Consider the following 18,526-nt stretch of genomic DNA (forward strand, 5'->3'; position numbering starts at 1 on the left):
AATCACTCACGGAAATTCACATTGATTAGCTAGAGGTGTAATGAGAACATGAATTTGTGAATCTGCTGTTTTTTAATGCTCACTACCTGGGACAGCGAACAGGGGTGATCTGGCAATTACAGGGCTAATTAGATCCCTTTTGGCCTCCAGACTGGAAACTGCACACCCCAGCTGCCCTCCCCGAGAACCGTTTCATGGACTCAGCTCCACAAAAACCCAGGTACACCGGATTCCTTCCTACCAGCTCGCCCAACACTGGCCTTAGCTTACCCTGGAGGCCTTAAAATGCCCCAGGGTGTGGGAATCCTAGTTGTAGTTGACTTTATGAATCCTAGCTCCCAGGCTTCAGGTGCACAGCAAGACACAAGTCCCTTACACTGCCCCAAACGCGAGCTGGCCAGAAAGAACCAAGTCAGAGCTGGTGAGGGTGGTGAGCCCCTGGGAAGTGAAGTCTGTGGTGTTCTAGAGCAGATTCTTGATCGGCCTCGGGCAGGCAGATGCCAGACCTTGGGGTTTTTCTGTTTCCATGCAGAAGTGGACACAGTGGCGAGGTCAAGGGGTGGGCCAAGACACCCAGCCTTCAACAGCTCCCCAGATCTGCCTCAAACCATATCTTAAATAAGGGAATCATGGTGTTATGGCAATAAGGATTCCAGATAGGTCCTTTAGACTCTCCTCCTGACAGATGATGACATCATAAACCTTGTGGACATTCTGGAGCTGCCACTGGCTCTGAGCCCAGGCCCGGACCAGAGTCGTCTGTGGGGAGCCGTTCGTGGATGAAGTGTGACAGGGTGAAACTGGAGGTACATGAAACGGACAGGAAAGATGTGGCTTGGGGCGGATGGTTGGCTGGTTCATTCATTCATTCATTCATTCACTTAGCCAAATATTTTTAAATTTTTTTGTAATGTTTATTCATTTTTGAGAGACAGAAAGAACAGAGTGTGAGCAGGGGAGGGGCAGAGAGAGAGGGAGACACAGAATCCGAAGCAGGTTCCAGGCTCTGAGCTGTCAGCACAGAGCCCGATGCGGGGCTCAAACCCATGAACTGTGAGATGGTGACCTGAGCCGAAGCTGGACACTCAGCAGACTGAGCCACCCAGGCGCTTCACTTAGCCAAAGATTTTAAAGGCTGCCTAGGAACTTCTGCGAGAGAGAGAGAGAGAGAGAGAGAGAGATTGAGAGAGAAGGAGCTGACCCTGCAGACCAAAGCCTTCAGACAGCGAGGTGACAGTGACATGAGGCCCCAGCGTTCTCCTCTCCGGACTGTTCAGGAAGAGCAGGAGGAACGCAAACTGAACCCCATCGTTATTTATTTCTTTGAATATAACAAACCTTGTTAATTCAGACTCTACTAATCTTGGATATTTCCTCCCAGAGCGGGCGGAACCTGCAGTTCCCACGGCGCCCCAGGAAGACGTGTCAGCCAAAGTGAGGAAAAGGAAGAAGTCACAACTGGAACTGTGTCTCCTTTAGCGGCTTTTCAGGCTTCTTCAGCAGGACCCACGGTGAGAAAGACATTTTACCTGAGGGCACACACACACACACACACACACACTCGTGGGCATCCACGCAGGACTAAAACAAAAGTTTTAAAAACGATACCAACCCTTCCTAGGTATGAAGCCTCCTGCTATTTTCTATTGTATTTTATTTCATTAAAAAAAAAAAAAAAGATGCTGGTCACACCCACTCAAGTGATTTGATGGTCTATTAATGGGTTGCCAGCTGCGGTTTGAAAAACACCACCTCCCAGGTGCTGGGGCCTCGACACTTCTCACAGCTGCAGTGGGGGCCGGAGGACCGATTCCGCAGAAAATGCTTTTCGGTGAATGGATAGTGAAGTTTGTCTGTCAATGTAGCACAGCATGGGCAAGGTACCCCTGAAAGTTAATAAGAAAACACTAGGTAACATCCCCCCAAAATACCGGGGCCAATGGGATTTTCACCCACGGCAGTTGATCGTGAATATCTGAAATTAAAACCACCCCTCCCAGCCCAGGGGAGCTGGGCCGGGCCTTTATCTCTAGGAATGACAGCAGCATTTGAACCACAACCCTGTGTCCTTCCTCTGGGCATCGTGGCCCCTCTCAGGGACATGTGAGCCACGTGGCCCCACGGGCACTGTCCTCCTTCGCAGCCCCCTCGGGGTAGGGCGGGCAGTCTTATTTCCGCTCTCTGCAAAAGGGGAAACCCGGGGCTGGGAGGCAAGGTGTCTTCCTAAGATTATACAGTCAGTCATGAGTTGAGTTCTGCTTTTTCGATTCCTGGTCTAGCATTCTCCTGCTCTAGTGAATTCCTTGCCGGTTCACCTTTCCCAGGGAACTCATCCCACACCATTTTGGGGGCCCTTTGGCAAGACGAGCTGGGGGCCTGACCCATGGCATCCTTCCCGCTTGGGTGTGAAGCCATGTGTCGGGCCAAGGGCCCATTTGGAGGTGGACAATGGTAAGTCCTGGAAATGCATGTTTTATTTGGGATTTGCTCCAACTGGCTATGACCGAAGGAAGCGAAAGAGTGAGGCATACAGAGAGCCATAGGGAGAGTTTTCGGGGCAGAGAGAAGGGCGGGGGCAAAGGCTCTGAGGAGCTAGTTGGCTCGGGTCACAGAGGCTCCCTGGAGGCCAGTGTGGGTGGAGCAGGAGAGTGACGGGAACATTCAGACGGGGGTGGGTGACAACCATGGCCCCTTGGTTCTTCTGGGGACTAGACCACTGAGAGCAGCTGAGCGAAGGCTGCCGTGCAGGGACAGTGCTGTGGCCAGAGCTACGTGGCCTGCAGTCCACGTGCTGTGGGTTCTCACCCCATCTGACAGCAAGTTCGGGGCTGTTAGCATCTGCTAGGTTTAAATTTTGTTTACATTTTTAAAATTTATTTGTTATCAGAGAGAGGGAGCGCGCACGCACTGGGGAGGGGAGAGAGAGAGGGTGAGAGGATTCCAAACAGGTTCAGTGCTGTCAGCGCAGAGCCTGACACGGGGCTCGATCTCACGAACTGTGAGGCATGACTTGAGCCGAAATCAAGAGTCGGACGAGCCCGGCAGGCGCCCCCAGCATCTGCGGATTTAGAACACCACCACCATGGCCATTAGATAAAGGGTGATGGTCATTCCCTTTGCTCAGTGTTGAAGGTAGGAGGTATGGTTTTCCAGTATTTGGTATTATATCTTTGGAGGGGAGAGTCCCAGATGTGGGGTCACTGGGTCAAGAGGGAGTCACCTCCTTTTTTAACACCCAGGAGGTTTGTGTTCCTAGTTGCCGGCCCACACCACGCTTCATCGGCTGTGACCTCATTCGTTATGTAACAAGACGGCGTCTGATTGTTGTTCAGATTTGCCTGGTTCTTGGCCTATGTTTATTGGCTGAATGACAATGAAGTCAGATCAGGTGTACGGTTAGTTTGGATAGAATATAAGCTGTCAATCAAACATTACAATGGCTCCCATGTTCAGGTAAAACCAAAGTTCTGTTGATGACCTCAGGGCCCTGTGTCTCTCGCTCCCGGAGTCCTGATCGCCCACCCTTAGCTTCATCTTCTGCGACTCTCTCCTGCTCATTAGCTCCACCCACACTGGCCTCCCGAATGCTTACTGACCTCAGGGCCTTCGCCCACGCCATTCCCTCTTCCTGGATGCTTTTCCCACGGATATCCACACGGTACCCTCCTCTTTTCCTTTAGGTCTATCTGGCACCTTGCCCCCCACCTTCCTTGACCATTCACTCCAGGCCTCCCTCCTCCCCTCCTCTGTTCTAGCTTGCTCCTCAGCTCTCGTGATAGATTCGCTTGAGGTTTATTTTCTGTTTTCACCTGCTACAAGGTGAGCTCCAAAGGGCAAGCATTTAATTGGTTCTGTGCTGGAAGGGTGGCGGGTCTTGACTGAATGCACTAACGAACAAGGGGACAGTGGAATAAGTTGCTTTGATCTGGCATCATATGACATTTCAGGCTCGTCGCCACCAGCCTTGAGAGATGGGGAAGGGCACCACATTTGCCTTTATTCATAGTGAGATGTCACATCGCAGTTTTGATGAATTAGAACGATTCTTGTACTTTTCAAACATTTTGTCTCATTAATCCGAGACGTCATTTGAACCTTATCACCTCCTCCCTCCTCATTGCTAATGAGCAGGGAGGAGCTTAGACTACTTGGATGGGGTCTGCTGGGGTAGGATGGGCTGGCGGTAGGACTCCGCCAGCCACTGGCTCGTTTGCTGGGTGGAGTATGCGGGCTGAGGCTGGAGTTGAATTCCTGGTGGTGGGGGGGGGGGGGTGCTTAGGGAGAGGAAAGGCGCTGTTACGACCAACCCGCAGGTTGGGAAAGAAGGTCCGTGATCACACAGAGGAGGTGAACCTCCTGAATGGGATTTGAAGGCAGGCAACCGGATTTTCACAGCGGGGTTCATGAGTCTGCTGTGTGGTAACTGATGCAAACCCTCTTCCCCGTCTCCCACAAGATCTGCAGTGAAAACCACCCTTTTCTTGGTGAGATTGAATCTGTTTTTCAGAAAGTGTTAAAGGTCGAAGTGGGTGTGGGGCTCCGGTCGAGGCACCTGTGGGAGGCCGGCCTCGCCCGGTGCTCATGCTGTCCTGAAGGACTGGGGTAAATAAAGTACCAGAGATTCCGCGAGTGGTGTGCACACGCGCGTGCAAACCCTCAAACGGGGTTTCCTAAAATGAGGACACCTTCGTCAACCTGAGTGGCCCACAGAAATGAGAGAAGATTAAAACTTGATGTGGCCGGTTCCCCAAATCTCCCCCCTTCCCTGTTCCTATTTCTTGCACAAGACCCCTGCTGGCTCTGTATACCCTAGCCATCCGGTGTCTCCCCATGCCCCATTTCCTTTGTCTTCACTTTCCACTGTCCCTGTCCAGGGAGGGGCACAGGCAGCCTGCCTCCCCGCTGGCGCCCCTCTGCTCTCAGCAGGGTCCCCTGCTGGCGCCCCTCTGCTCTCTCCAGGGTCCCCTGGACGGGACGGGGGAGTGGCGGCCTTGGCTCCCCAGCCCTGCTGCGACAGTGCACACTCACCACGGAGCTTTGCCAGGGGTGCTCCGCCCACCCCCAAAGCCGCGGGCCCCTTCAGCCCTTCGTTCCGTCTAAGAGAGTGTCTTCAGACTTAAGGTTACAAACCAACAGTGAGTTGAGAGAGTCACAACAGTATCGAAAAAGTAGAATGGGGGAGGGGGTGGGCGCCTGGACAGCTCAGCTGGTTAAGCATCGGACTCTCGGTTTTGGCTCAGGTCATGATCTCACGGTTGGTGAGTTTGAGCCCCGTGTTGGGCTCTGCGATGACAGCACAGAGTCTGCTTGGGATTCTCTCTCCCCCGCTCTCTCTCTCTCTCTCAAAAAATAAACTTAAAAAAATGGAATGGAATAGAAAATAACAGCGTACATCACATGTTTGAGGCTAAGTGTAGTCATATGTGCGTGTATATTCCTGCACATACATGATACACAACTGGGTTTGTGCTGTAAAATTCAAAAAGTTTGGAAGCTACTTGTCTGGTCAGTTAGTAGAACTGTTTTTATTTTTTTATTTTGCCGTGTGTCACGGTCCCTCCTGAGGTGATATTTAATATTTTAGTGGGAGAAGTTGCCAGCATATTGCAGCCCAAGTTAAGACCCCCTCCCGGGGCCGGGGTGGAGGGGGTGGGGGAGAGCTGATGGTCTTTGCGTGGGTGTCACTTGAGGGCCTGATCATCATATTCAGGGAAAGGCCTGTGAGACCCCATTCACAGGCCGAAAGCCCCCTAACACTATATGATGCATACTTTCCCCCTTCCTCTGGAAAACAAACAGGATTGGCTTCTGAGCCGTTGCTCTAATATCTGTGTGCACTTCTCCCAGAAACACAGCAAACAGAACATGTAATGCTACATAAATCCCTGTGAGAAATTTCTTTGTCCAGAAATGGTGTCAGCTTGTTGTTCCTCGTTGCCATAGGGAACAGAGAGGGCTGCCTTTGAAATGCAGAGGAGACCTGTGATTGGCTCTCCTTGCTGCCCATCACTGCTGCCCAGCAGCCTGAAACTGCAGAGGACAGAACACCCACCCCCAAAGCAGTTGCCCTGTTAGGGGCAAAATGATTTGTGCTGTCCCCCTCCAGTCTCTAAAGCAGGGCATCCAGAACTGCCAGAAGGTTGGAGAAGGGAAAGGACAGGCGGAAGAGGGAGAGAGGAGAGGAGCAGGTCTCACCAGAAGAGGGCTCCACCCTGGGGTGTACCCGAATCTATTCATTCTCAACGTTGCCGGATGCTGCTTTGGGAAGAGTAAAAGGAGTCCCAGAAAACCCCTCTGATGGATCTTTGAAACTTCCACCTTGTTGCCTATTTTTAAAGAACCAAAAATAGCCCAGCCTAGAGAATTTTTGGCAGTCTTATTTTGGCAAAGTCTTTAAAAGAGCCCTTGCAATATAGTGTGAGGCAGAAGGTGGGAACGAGCACCTGGAGGCCAGTGTCCCAGGACTGCGGTCTGGGCGGGCCTGGGGACCCGGGAGCCGGTGGGCCAATATGCAGAGGCCCTGGAGTCTGGGGTACGGGAAGCAGCCAGGACCTGATCCTTTCAGGTGAGAGTCACTACAAGTTGCAACAGGCAGGAAAGGGCACGCAAGGCTCTGGAGGGGAACCCACCGTGAGGGAAAGGGGAGCCCATCTGGTGACCTGGGTTCAGCACAGAGCCCAGAGGTCTGTGCACAAGGGCTGGCTGCCGCTAGCCGGTCACCCTGACATGGTTGCTTGGGAGAACAGCAGCCATCTCGGGTTCTCTGGTCTGAATTCAGAAAGCTGTGACCTTCTGTGGCCCAAGTGGGGGCGCCACTGGAGCCCGAGTCTGGGTAGCAGGGCTCCACTGCTGTGGCTGGAGGACAGAAACCTGTTGGGCTGCTGGAGCCAGAACCACGGCTCACTGTCCAGGGTTCCAGAACGTTCCACAGGGGAAGCTGCAGGAGGAGATGCTGGACTTCCTGCCTCTACTCACATGAGTCATTGGAGAAATACAAGAAGGAAGACTGGCTTAAGCTGGTCACACTGGTCTCAGCTCTGGTCCGGGGACCTTCATAAGCCTCCTCGAGAAGTGAAAAATGAAAAGCCCCTTTCTGTTGCCTCGTAAACACGGGCAGAGTTGGCCTAGGGCCTCCCAGAGAGACAGGCCCAGCCAGGATGGGTGCAACCTCAGAGGCCTTTGGGGTAATCATCGATGACTTCGGGGGTGGCGGGGCCAAGGCCCCGGGATAAGTGGGTGGCCCCGGGTCTGGAGGCTGCATAGACGCCAGAGGCCGGAGGTCCAGGGAGGAGCGGGGTGCGCGGTGGACTCTTCTGCCCCGGGCACGCAGGCCACGAGAAGTCTGGGCACTCGCGGCAAACTGGCCACCCTGTTCACAGTTGACTGAGAGGCAGCTTCCTGGGTGTGGGAGGAGCCCAGGGAGGAAGGAAAGGAAACTCCAACCAAACAAATGCGTAGACATCCCGCTCTCAAGGGAAAAAAGCAGGGGCCCAGAAGGCTTGAGTCACCTTCAGCCCCACCCACCTGCGCGTGTGTCTAGAGGAGTGTGTGTGTGTGCGTGTGCATGGCTGTGCGGGAGCATGAGTGTCGGCTAGTATGGGAAGGAGCGTGTGGCGCGAGGGCACGGGAGGGTGCCAGTGCCCAGGTGAGTGTGCGCGTGGCCGTGAACGTGTGTGCGGCGAGCCTGTGTGAATGAGTGGGGCCGCGCTTAGGAATGCAGGTCCGTGAGCCCGTGTGGGCAAGTGTGCGGGTGAGTGTGAGACCGAGTGTGCCCCAGCGGCGGTGCAGTGTCCGCGAGCGTGGCTGCGCGGGTGAACCGGGTGACGCCATCGCTCCTGGCAGCGACACAACCTGCACCTCTGGGGCCCACACGCGGCTGCGTGGCTTCTTGACCCGGAAAGGGGAGGGGGAGACGGCGGGGGCGCGCGCGGCTGCCGGGGGGCGGGGGCCGCGCGGAGCGAGGGGGCGGGCGGCTCGGCGGCGGCAGCGGGGGGCATCGGGGGCCGCCCCGGCTCGCGCCGCGGCGCCGTTGCTAAGGCCGGCGGGCGGGCGCGGGGCGGGCGGGCCTTAGCAACGGGTCGCGGGCGCGCGCGGGGGGGGGGGAGCGGGGGCGCGCGGGCCGCGGGCGCGTGGGGCCGGCGGCGCTCGCGGGCTCCGGCGCTCCCACGCGCGCGCGGGCGGCGGGGGCGGGGCGGGCGCGCGCCGGGGCGCGCTCCGGCGGCCGGCGGGGATTTCCAGCGCGCGAGAGGAAGTGCTGCGAGAGGGTGCGTGAGGGCGCGAGGGAGCGCGGCGCGGCGCGGCCGCCGCGTGCGCGAGCCGGGGTTGCAGCCCAGCAGGGACTTTCCAGCCGGCGGCGGCGGCGGCGGCGGCGGCCGCCGGCCCTTCCCCGCCCCCCGACATGGGGCTGCCCGGGGAGCAGGACGCTGCGGACCGCGGCGGAGGACGAGCCCGGCGCCCCTGAGCCGGCCGAGCGGGGCGGACCGCGGGGTAAGGGGTGGCGACGGCGGCGGGTGGCTGGCGGCAGGCGGGCGGGAGGCTCCATCCCCGGCGGCCCCTTCCCGCGTCCTCGGCGGGCGGCGGCGGCGGCGGCGGCGGCGGGCCCGGGGCCGGAGCGGGGCCGGGGCGAAGCAGGCCCGGCGCCCGGCGGCGAGTGCCCGGTGCGGCGCCGCCTCGCCCCCGCCCCCGCCCGGGCCCGCCCGCCCCCCGAGCGCCTCAACTTCGGAAAACTTTGTCCTCGAGGCCGGGCCCGGGGCCCGCGGGCCGGGGTGCCCGCAGCTTTTCAGGAAACGGGGTGCCGAGGCCTCCCGGGGACGCGAGCCCCGCGGGGTGGGGACAGCCGGCATCCCCCGCGAGGCCGTGTGTTCTGGCGGCGGGGGCGGGGGGGGCGCGCCGGCTGGGGGTCTGCATCCACCGAGGGGTCCCCCCGCCCCCCGGGCTGCCGGCCGGGGGTGGGGGGGCTTCTGAAGCCCTTATTTAAAAGTTTATACTGAGTCATTCCTCTGCAGATGAACCTCTGACTGATTCATAATCGGGGAGCTGCAGTGGCCTCGAAGGCAGGCGGTACTGGGATCCAGTTCGGGGCAAAATGCACACATTCCACCTTTGATTCATAGTAAAGGTCAGACCGGGCTCCCAGAGGTGCAAAAAATGAAAAGGATGCCTGCCACGGTATTTAAAATTTCATCTCGAGGCGCCAGGCTATCGCTCACGTACGCTTTGCCACGTTTTCACGCCGTCACCCCATTTGGGGACATCTATTTAATATCGAGACCTGTAGGGAGAATTCTGTGTGGAATGTTCTTTACCCTTAATTTGCAAACCTGTAAACAAAAGGGAAATGGATGAACTGTCGTGGACGTGCTTTGAAATTTAACAACCCTTCAGCTAATGCTCCGTTGAAGAAAACAGTTTTATTTCACGTTTTTCCTATGAAGCTCTGAATCAGATTTCAGAAGGAGATGGGGGTGTGTGAGTGAGTGTGAGCGTGTGTGTGTGTGTGTGTGTGTGTTCGTTTATTTTTGTGGAGTCATAAAGGCTGTGTTGAGCGTTACCTTACCGCTTCTTAATTTACATTCACAGCATACAACAGAGGAGGAGCCATAATTTTTTTTTTCCCCCCCCCCGGCATTTGTCGTGAATGCACACTGGTGAAGCGTTTGGAAACGTTTTCTGTAACCTTCTGTATGGCTCTAAAATTCTTATTGAAAGAAACGACCAGGCGGACCATCGGTCGGTGCTAAAATCTGCGCGTGTCTTTCACATCTTTGAAAATGGCCTGTTAAAAAGACTGCATCATGTGTAGGATGTCTGGCAAAATAGTGCATAGCCAGTCGTTTTTCAAGCGCAAGGGGGTATTTGCTTTTTTGTACTCTGTTGTGACTCTATATTCAGAATTAGTCTATAGTCGAAGAATTCTTTGGCCAAGCAAGATAAGCCTTGTTAGTAGGAAAATCAGAAAATAGCAGACAAGATTGGAAATCCCTGTGAGTAGGGGCTCATGACAAACCCTGACAGACCTGGGACTCGAGCATCACTGGTTCAAATCGGCCCTTATCACGCATGAGGTTTAAGATGTTAAGGTGTCTCACCCAGACGCCATCTGTTCCAGCTGTCACAATGCAGAAGCCAGGAAAGCAGAGAGAACTGGCAGGGAGAATTCCAGCTTTTTTTTTTTTTTTTTTTTTTAAAGACATTCATGTGAATTTTTCTGTGAGGGGAAAGACGACCAGTTATTTTGCTTGGATTCTATCCATGCATTTTGGATTTAATAAGATGGCCTCACTCAGTGAGAAGGGTGTAAAGACATTCCATTGGAAACAGGCAATAGCAGTGGTCAGTTGCTTCTGTTAATAGCGTCAAAATATTCTTAACTCTTGTTCGTGCCTTGAAGAAAGTCTTGCGTTCCACTGAAACATCTGGGCTGCCTCTTGCTGTTTTCCCCTGTGTTTGGGATTTTGATTCTGTAAACACCCTGGCTAAAATCCCTTTATTTTTTCACTGTGCAAACCTGAGAGAGGCCTTTCTGGGGTACTGTCAGGATAGCTGTGCTAATGAACGGAGGAGGAGAATGATTTATCGCTCTCTTAAAGTCCTTCTCTATGATGTTAAAGCTGCACTTTCAGAAAGATAAAACAGTCACGGTGGTGTTGCAAGTCTAAGCTGGCTCAAGCAAACAAAGGAAATTGCGTTAAATTTGCCCATCTCTATTTTCTCATCTCCATATAGCAGGACTCTCCAAACAGCAAGTGATCTTAACTATCAAGTATTACGCAAGAGCTGAGTTTCCGTGCACTGGTCAATTTAAGAACTATTAACTTGGTAGAGGAGACGTCTTGTGACCAAGGCCTCCTGTGTTGATTCCATAGAATCTGGACCCCTCGTGTGCTTCTTCACGAGTGTTCATAGAGGAAGAGACACTATTTGGGGGGAATGGAGGCAGAATCATAATGTTGACTTCACCTGCAGAAACAAACTGGGAGGAGAGCTACAGAGTGGGAAGGAAGGAAGTGAAGTGAGGCCAGTGGACCTGGAAGGTGACCAGAGAGAGGCAGTTGAGGCCTAACCGTGCAGGTGATGCTTAGGCTTATTCTGAGTGGGAGGAGTGCAACCACAGGGAGAGGCCAGATGCCCTGGGGCAGGAGGGCAGTAGAGAGGTGAATGGGGGTGGGTGCCACTTGCATCACAGCAGGAGGCTTTGGGTCCAAAGGAGCTAAAAGAAATAGAAGAAAGTGTAGTTTTAAACATAAAGGAAAAATGTCGGGCGCCTGGGTGGCTCAGTCGGACCGACTTCAGCTCAGGTCATGATCTCGCGGTTCACGAGTTTAAGCCCGGTGTCGAGTTCTGTGCTGACAGCTCAGAGCCTGGAGCCTGCCTGGGATTCTGTGTCTCCCTCTCTCTTGGCCCCATCCACTGCTTATACTCTATCTCTCTCTGTCTCAAATAAATAAGCATTAAAAAAAAAAAAAGAAAGGAAAATGTCAGAAAACTACGTGTGCTTGTGTGATACCCATCATTCATTATTAACTAAAAAATACAAAACGTCTTTCTCATTTTAAGGAGCTTTTTTTTAATTGTTTTTTTGCACAACAGTATTGTAGATGAGTGGGGGGGGGGGAGCTAACCAACCTAGGAAGGAGGAGGTGAGGTGTTTTTTGGTTTTTTTTTTATCATTAAGCAGTAAAAATTTTTTTGGATGGGATTTTTTTTTTCCTCCCTGTGCAGACACCTTGGGCTGAGGCTGGCGGGTAGTGAGATATTGAAAACGTAGGTGACTGTTGGTTTCTCACAACTCTAAAAATGAGGTGGGAATCTCTTGCTGAATTCTGTATTCCTTGAGATAAGTGGATCATTAACTGGGAGTTGGGAATCTTTTTCTCATCTAACCTAATGTTCAGTTAATGTGCCTTGAGCTCCCATAATGTTCTTGTTACAGAGCTAGGATGAGTGAGATTCGGCACCCGCCTTGAAGAGCCTGGGCTGCAGAAGTCCGCTCCTGTGCACAGGGAAGGGAGATGCCAGAAACCAAGGGTATGGGACCACCACAGCACCTGGACTGAAGCTTGTGGCAGGAAGGGCGTGGAAAGGTGGAATTTTACCACCCTGCCCTCAGGGAGCAGTCGCTCAGCTGGAGAGCGAAGACCCACCTAAGTAGTCATAAAACCAAGTAGTCATAAAATGAATTAGTGAATTGTGTGGAAGACTGGGAGTATGGTGGAAATCCGGGAAAGGGGAAGCTCTTGGCTGGCTGTGGGGGGGTGGGGGGGGGGGTTGTGTAGTCCGGGAAGGCTTCTGGGAGGTGGATGTTGAGTCCCAGCATGAGCGAGGTCTCTGGGCCTCTTGCAGGGCCCTGAGGATGGCAGGAAGGGGATTTCTCCATACCCCGCTGTGTCGGTAAGAGGAGACCTGACAATTTGCCGTCCTCCAGTAGATACAGTGCTGGCGGTGCCGCTGGTCTGCGGGGTTCCAATTGTAGTGTTTCCAGTGTTGTCCTCCCGCTCTTACCAGGCCCTTTGTGTGTTCTACACTGCGAAGGGCCTGGTCTGCACTGGGGAACGGAGCGGTGAGTGGCAGCACGTTGCTGTCTCTACTGTTTCTCCCTGTAGGTAGAAAGGCTCAAAAAGTGGTGGTGAGGGGAGGGGTGGAAATGTGAAAAAGCACCTCCCTCAGGACCCCCTCCCCCAACCTACTGCTGTCATCTGTGCTGAAATGACCTAAATCTTTTTAATTCTCAAGAAATAAAAAATTGGGTCCTATGATTTCATTTCATGATTTGCATTTTTCTAGGGCTTGCTCCATGCAGGTTTTAACTCTGTGTATGTATATATATTTTTCTAATGTTTTTAATTTATTTTTTAATTTATTAAATTTATTATAAATTTAATTAATTTATTAATTATTTTTGGTGGGGGAGGGGCAGAGAGAGGGACAGAGGATCTGAAGCGGACTCTGCGCTGACAGCAGCGAGCTCCCAGTGTGGAGCTTGAACTCATGAACCATGAGATCATGACCTGAACCAAAGTTGGACACTCAACTGACTGAGCCACCCAGGCGCCCTTACACATGTATATTTTTTAAAGTTTTTTTTTTTTTTTATGCTTATTTATTTTGAGGGAGAGAGAGAAAGCGAGTGGGAAGGGACAGAGGGGGTGGGGGAGAGAACCCCAGCAGGCTCCGTGCTGTCAATGCAGAGCCCAGTGCGGGGTTTGATCTCATATGCTGTGAGATCATGACCCGAGCCGAAATCGGGAGTCCGATGCTCAACTGACTGAGCCACCCAGGCACCCCGTATATATTTTTTAATGCAGGTTATCGGGTAACTTTTTATGAGGCCATTCTACCAAGAAAGATATCAGGCATGCTGTTCTGATATTCTGATTTTCTTTCCAATTTAAACACTGATTCTATGGCAAAACCCAAAAGCATGTTTATTGGAAACTTGGTTTCTTTGAGTGGAGAGAAAAGCTAAATCAATTAACCAAGTGGGATAATAAAGTTTTCAGGACACTAGTAGTACCAGAGTGGTAAAAACCTGAGTCTCCAGGAGTCATGAGAATTGTAGTGAAGGTTTCCAGAGACCAGCTTTGTATTCTGGAAGGTTAATGCCCAGTAGGAGGCCTGCATACACCGTAGGTAATGAGGTTCCCATTAGACCTCTCCTGTCAGTGTTCATGTCCAGAACTGCAAGTTTGGGAGAGAGGAGAGCCACACCAGAGGCCCACACAATTCCACGTGGTTTTGCTGATAGACTTGCAGTCCGCTGTGCCTTGTAGCTGCCTCCCTTGGCTGTGCCCTGCGCCCACCCCCGTCTTCTCCCTGTTTTACGGCATTAAGAGGCTTATATGACTGGAGACTTCCTTTGACACGGTACCTTTCTTGGGTGCTTTTAATGACTTAGAAAGGAAGAACAGGGCAACTAGTTCTTGTCCTTCCCTGCCCAGTAATGCCCCGAAGTCACAACTTTATTCTAGAAATTAAATTCTATCCTTTTTGGATTAATATAGCCTGATGTTTGAGATGTTATTATAGGGTAAATTAAGTGTTCTGGTTTCAGATGGCTTTTCTGTGTGGGAAAGGGCATGGCATGGCTTTAGTGTAGTATGTTGCAAGTCTCTAAGGCCCAGTAAGTTTTATTTAAAAATTCTAAAAAAGATTTATTATTTATTTTTGCTTTTTTTATTTTTTAAAGTTTATTTTACTTATTTTGAAAGAGAGAGAGAGACAGCATGAACAGGGGAGGAGCAGAGAGAGAGGGAGAGAGAATCCCAAGCAGGCTCCACACCCAGCGCAGAGCCTGATGTGGGGCTCGAACCCATGATCCTGAGCCAAAACCAAGAGTTGGACGCTTAACTGACTGAGCCACCCAGGCGCCCCTATTTTTTATTTCTTAAGTAATTTCTACACCTAACACGGGGCTTGAACTCACAATCCTGAGATCTAGAGTCACATGCTTTACAACTGAGCCAGCAAGGCGCCCCTTTATCTTAAGTTTTAATACAAATTTCACACTGTACTGGTAATATGTCTGATTTTTTTTTGAAATATAAACACACTTTGTCTCCCAAATTTTTGAGTATAGTTAATTCTCCAGAAGATGCATTTTGTTTGACCCCTGAGGGCTCCCTTGGCATTCTACCATGTGTCCCTGGAGCTGTCCATTCCCCAGCTTGAGGAGGGTGCAGATGATGGAAGGCACCAGCTTTAAATATCTGAATGCCAGTCCTGCTCTCTCTACTTGGTCAGGCTATTGGTTCTGTCTGAATTGCTTTCCCCATCTGCAAAATGAGGCAGAAAGCACCATGCACATCACGTGCTTGTTAGGAGTGAAATGGACAATAAAGCATTCTACGATGTTAACATAGAGAATCAAGATGTAGTAGAGTAAGAATGTTCAAGTCTTAGAATGTAGACCTAATATGCCCTTGCCTGTGGTAGGGACCACGGAGACTTTCTAGTTGAATTCCCTCTTTTTTTATATGAGAGGCTCGGAATGTTTGGCTGAATAACTGTCCCAAGTTGGATAATGGCAAAGCATGGACTATTCACCCAGAGTACAGATTTTTTCTTTATATGTTGTACTTTTCAAGATTTTCCCCAGGGAAGCTGCTTGGTCTCTATTCTGACTTGGGATAATTGAGACTTATTTGATCAGCACACATTTTTGAGAGCCTACTCAAGAGCTGTGCTAGCTGTCAAAGCTGAGTAGTCAAGTAAACTGCTGTCTGATCACCATCCTCGAGGAGCTTATGGAAGGTGGTGAGCCGGAAGAGCCACTGGGTAGTCCCTGTGCGGGTAGAACGGAGGTGCTGAGAGAGTGGGGGGGGGGGTGCCGTGTCACTTGGACTGCGGGGTTAGGAGGTGTTTCCCAGGGAGGACGACCATCAGCAAGCCCGCAGAAGAGAAAGGGAGGCAGTGGCTGGCAGAGTTGCGTGTCAGAGTCTGAAGGCGCTCCCTGTGGCCGTGTCGGGGAGAGTGATCGAGAACAGGGCACTGGCTGCCTTTGGGTGCCACCTCTGTGCCAGCCTAACTTGGAGTAAGAGTTATTCCCATTTTACAGATGAGAACAGTGAAGAGCGATAGGCCTGTTGGACTCCAGAGTTCCTGTTTTCATTACTGTGCCGCGTGGTCAGTTTAAGCTGAGTTACAGTCCTGTTTTGGATTTTGTTCACATTCTAGACTTTTTAGTTTTGCTTTCAGATTCTAACGTTTTAGTTTTGCTGGTAAATAGTACTTTTTAAATAAATTATGTATTTTTCCAGCATATGTTTTTCCTGTAGCCTTTCCTACTGACATCTGTTTTGCCTTCATTGACTCCTTTTTCTAGCTGGTATTCCCTCCATTTCTTCTTTCTGTTTTGAGTTATTTTCTTATAGCAGCAACATTACATTCAGTATCCTTTAACAAATTCAGTTAAGATGTTCTTTACCCCTGTGGTTCAGATGTTGCTTACATCTTGCTGAGTAGCAGTCCCAAACCTGATTTACTAATGTGTTTTCTTTCCCCTTTCCCTCTCTTAATTTGTATTTAAACGGGTAGTCAAGTAATAATGATAGTGTTTAGTCATTATGTTTTTATAAGGTTTTACAAGCATTAGCTTGTTAGTGGTGAACAAGTCCCCGGTGCCTGGTCACTCTGTGGAGAGCATAACGCTTGCAGTCCAGCACAGTCAAATTTCTACCCATTCATCTGGAATTTAATTATGACTACGGATTACTTATGGGAATAGAAGTTAAAGGCAAAGAAGCCTTCTCCACAATTAGCGAGGAAATGATTTTGTTGACTCTTTTGGAGAAGATTTTAAGTGGCTCTTCTGCTAGAACCACTGTAAAGTTTTGAACACAGAACTGGGAAGGGTCAGTGATGGCTGGGTTGAGGGGGGGAGGCTTGTTTCGTGGACATCTATCTGTACCTGCTCCGGGAAGGGTTGTGAATACTGGCACACATCTAGGCCCCAAGGCCACAAGGTCAGGTTCCTGGAGTGATACAGGGTAGATTCCTTAGTTCTTAACATGAGTTAGGCTTCTTCGGTGCATGCCATGGTACTGGATAGCAAGGGCCTTATGTTCCTGGAGCCTGTTCTGCCTTCTTCAGGTTGAGGAATGTTCTGGTGCGTCTTGGATGTGTCTCTAGTGTTGAGATGACAAGCTTCTCAAGGACAGGGTCACTTCATCATATTTTCGGTGTGGCCTAAGATGCACTCAGTAACAATGAGACATTTATGCGTGGGAGGGGTATGGGTCTGAAATCAGGCCTGATTTGAATTCTGGTCCTTCGTTTAGCTTACTTATGCTTTGCGAACCTTAATTTTTCTCAGCCATGGAAAGGTAATTGTGAGGAATAGAAGTGAGAATGTGAGTGAATGTGAGAACCCAGCATATCGTAAGTGATAATTCCTTTCCCTCTTTCCTTTCCTGAGTGATTTCCTAAAGGGAAAACCTGCCTTGTTAGCAAGGGGAATGACAGGCTGTCTTGGGAGTGTGGCTTGGCCCTGGGAGACCACCCTGCAGGTAAGTGTAGAAACAGCGTGTTACTGGACCATAAAGAAATTACTCATAATAAAGAGTAAAATGATTTATAGAAAAGGAATTTTTTGCCTGTGATGATTTTTGATAAATTAAAATTTATGTTTTAATTTCAGTAGATTATTTTTTCTGTTATTTAGCAGAATAATGTTCTTCAGTTCGTTCTCATCTCTGTTCAAATGTCACTTCTTTCAGGAGGTCTTCCCTGAACACCCTGATTAAAATAGTCCACACTCACTCTCTAGTCTCTTACCTTGCTTTCTAAATTTGTAACAGAAAAGTTTTGTTCATCATCTTAACCCGTGTACTAGGAGAGTGCCTGGAGTGTGGTAGGTACTCAGGTATTTGTATGGATGAATCAGTACACTGTAGCCTAACCACGTTTTCTTTTATTGAGGCAAAATTCACATTAACATACAATTAACCGTTTTAGAATGTACATTTCAGTGGTATTTAGCATATTCACAATGTTGTGCAACCACCAGCTCTCTCTAATTTCAAACCTTTTTCATCATCCCATAAAAAAAACCTTATGCATTAAGTGATCATTCCTTACTCTGTCTTCCTCCCAACCCCTGGTAACCTCTCATCTGCTTCCTGTCTCTATGGATTTGCCTGTTCTAGCCATTTCATATAAAAGGAGTCATACAACAGGTGACCTTTAATGTCTAGCTTCTTTCACTTGGTTTTTGAGGTGTATCTAAATTACAGCATGTATAAGTGTTTTGTTCCTTTTTATGGCTGAATAATATTCCATCCTGTGTATATATCACAAGTTATTTATCCATTCATCCACCGATGGACATTTGGATTGTTTTCCTCTTTTGGCTATGATGAATAATTTGTGTAAGTTTCTGTGTAGACATGTGTTTTCATTTCTCTTGGGTGAAATACCTAGGAATAGAATTGCTAGGTCATATGGTAATAATTCTGTGTTTAACTTATTCCCACCACAGACGTCCTAGGGTTCCAATTTCTGTACATCATTGCAACATTTATCTATCTAAGCTAGTCTAGTGGATATAAAGTAGTATCTTCAGTGTAGTTTTGTATTTCCTTAATGGCCAGTGATACTGAACATCTTTTAATTTATATCTTTTTTGGAGTGATGTGCACTTAAGCCCTTTGCTCATGTTTTAATTGGGTTAGCTTTTTGTTGTTGAATTGTAAGAGTTATATATATGTATGTGTGCGTATATATATATATATATATATATATATATATACGCACACACACACGTGTATGTGTGTGTGTATATATATATACACACACACATACGTACATATGTGTACACATGTGTACATATATATATATATACGTACACATACACGCACATACATATATACTTAATCTGTTTCATTTTTGAGAGAGAGAGAGTGTGTGAGTGAGTGCGTGAGTGAGTGGGGGAGGGGCGGGGTGAGAGAGAATCCCAGGCAGGCACTGCACCGTTAGCACAGAGCTGGACATGGGGCTTGATCTCACAGATCACAAGATCATGACCTGAGTG

General features: G+C 50.2%; 1 protein-coding gene across 8 annotated transcripts in view; it reads left to right on the forward strand.

The window, feature by feature from the left end:
• Positions 1-709: 709 nt before the first annotated feature.
• The window catches only part of TRAF3 (TNF receptor associated factor 3), a 127,658-nt gene continuing 109,841 nt past the window's right edge, over positions 710-18,526 (forward strand). For 3 of the 8 annotated variants that reach the window (XM_058740342.1, XM_058740350.1, XM_058740349.1), the window contains exon 1: positions 8,271-8,487. The gene's annotated coding sequence lies outside the window, so the exon portion shown is untranslated. Of the gene's footprint in view, positions 807-1,381; positions 1,512-8,270; positions 8,488-9,005; positions 9,119-9,147; positions 9,169-9,188; positions 9,210-14,653; positions 17,004-18,526 lie in introns of those variants that run through there. The other 5 variants (XM_058740343.1, XM_058740344.1, XM_058740345.1 and 2 more) reach the window with 5 other exon arrangements.

The sequence above is a fragment of the Neofelis nebulosa genome, chromosome 7 (genome assembly GCF_028018385.1).
Source record: "Neofelis nebulosa isolate mNeoNeb1 chromosome 7, mNeoNeb1.pri, whole genome shotgun sequence".
Taxonomy (NCBI): Eukaryota; Metazoa; Chordata; class Mammalia; order Carnivora; family Felidae; genus Neofelis; species Neofelis nebulosa.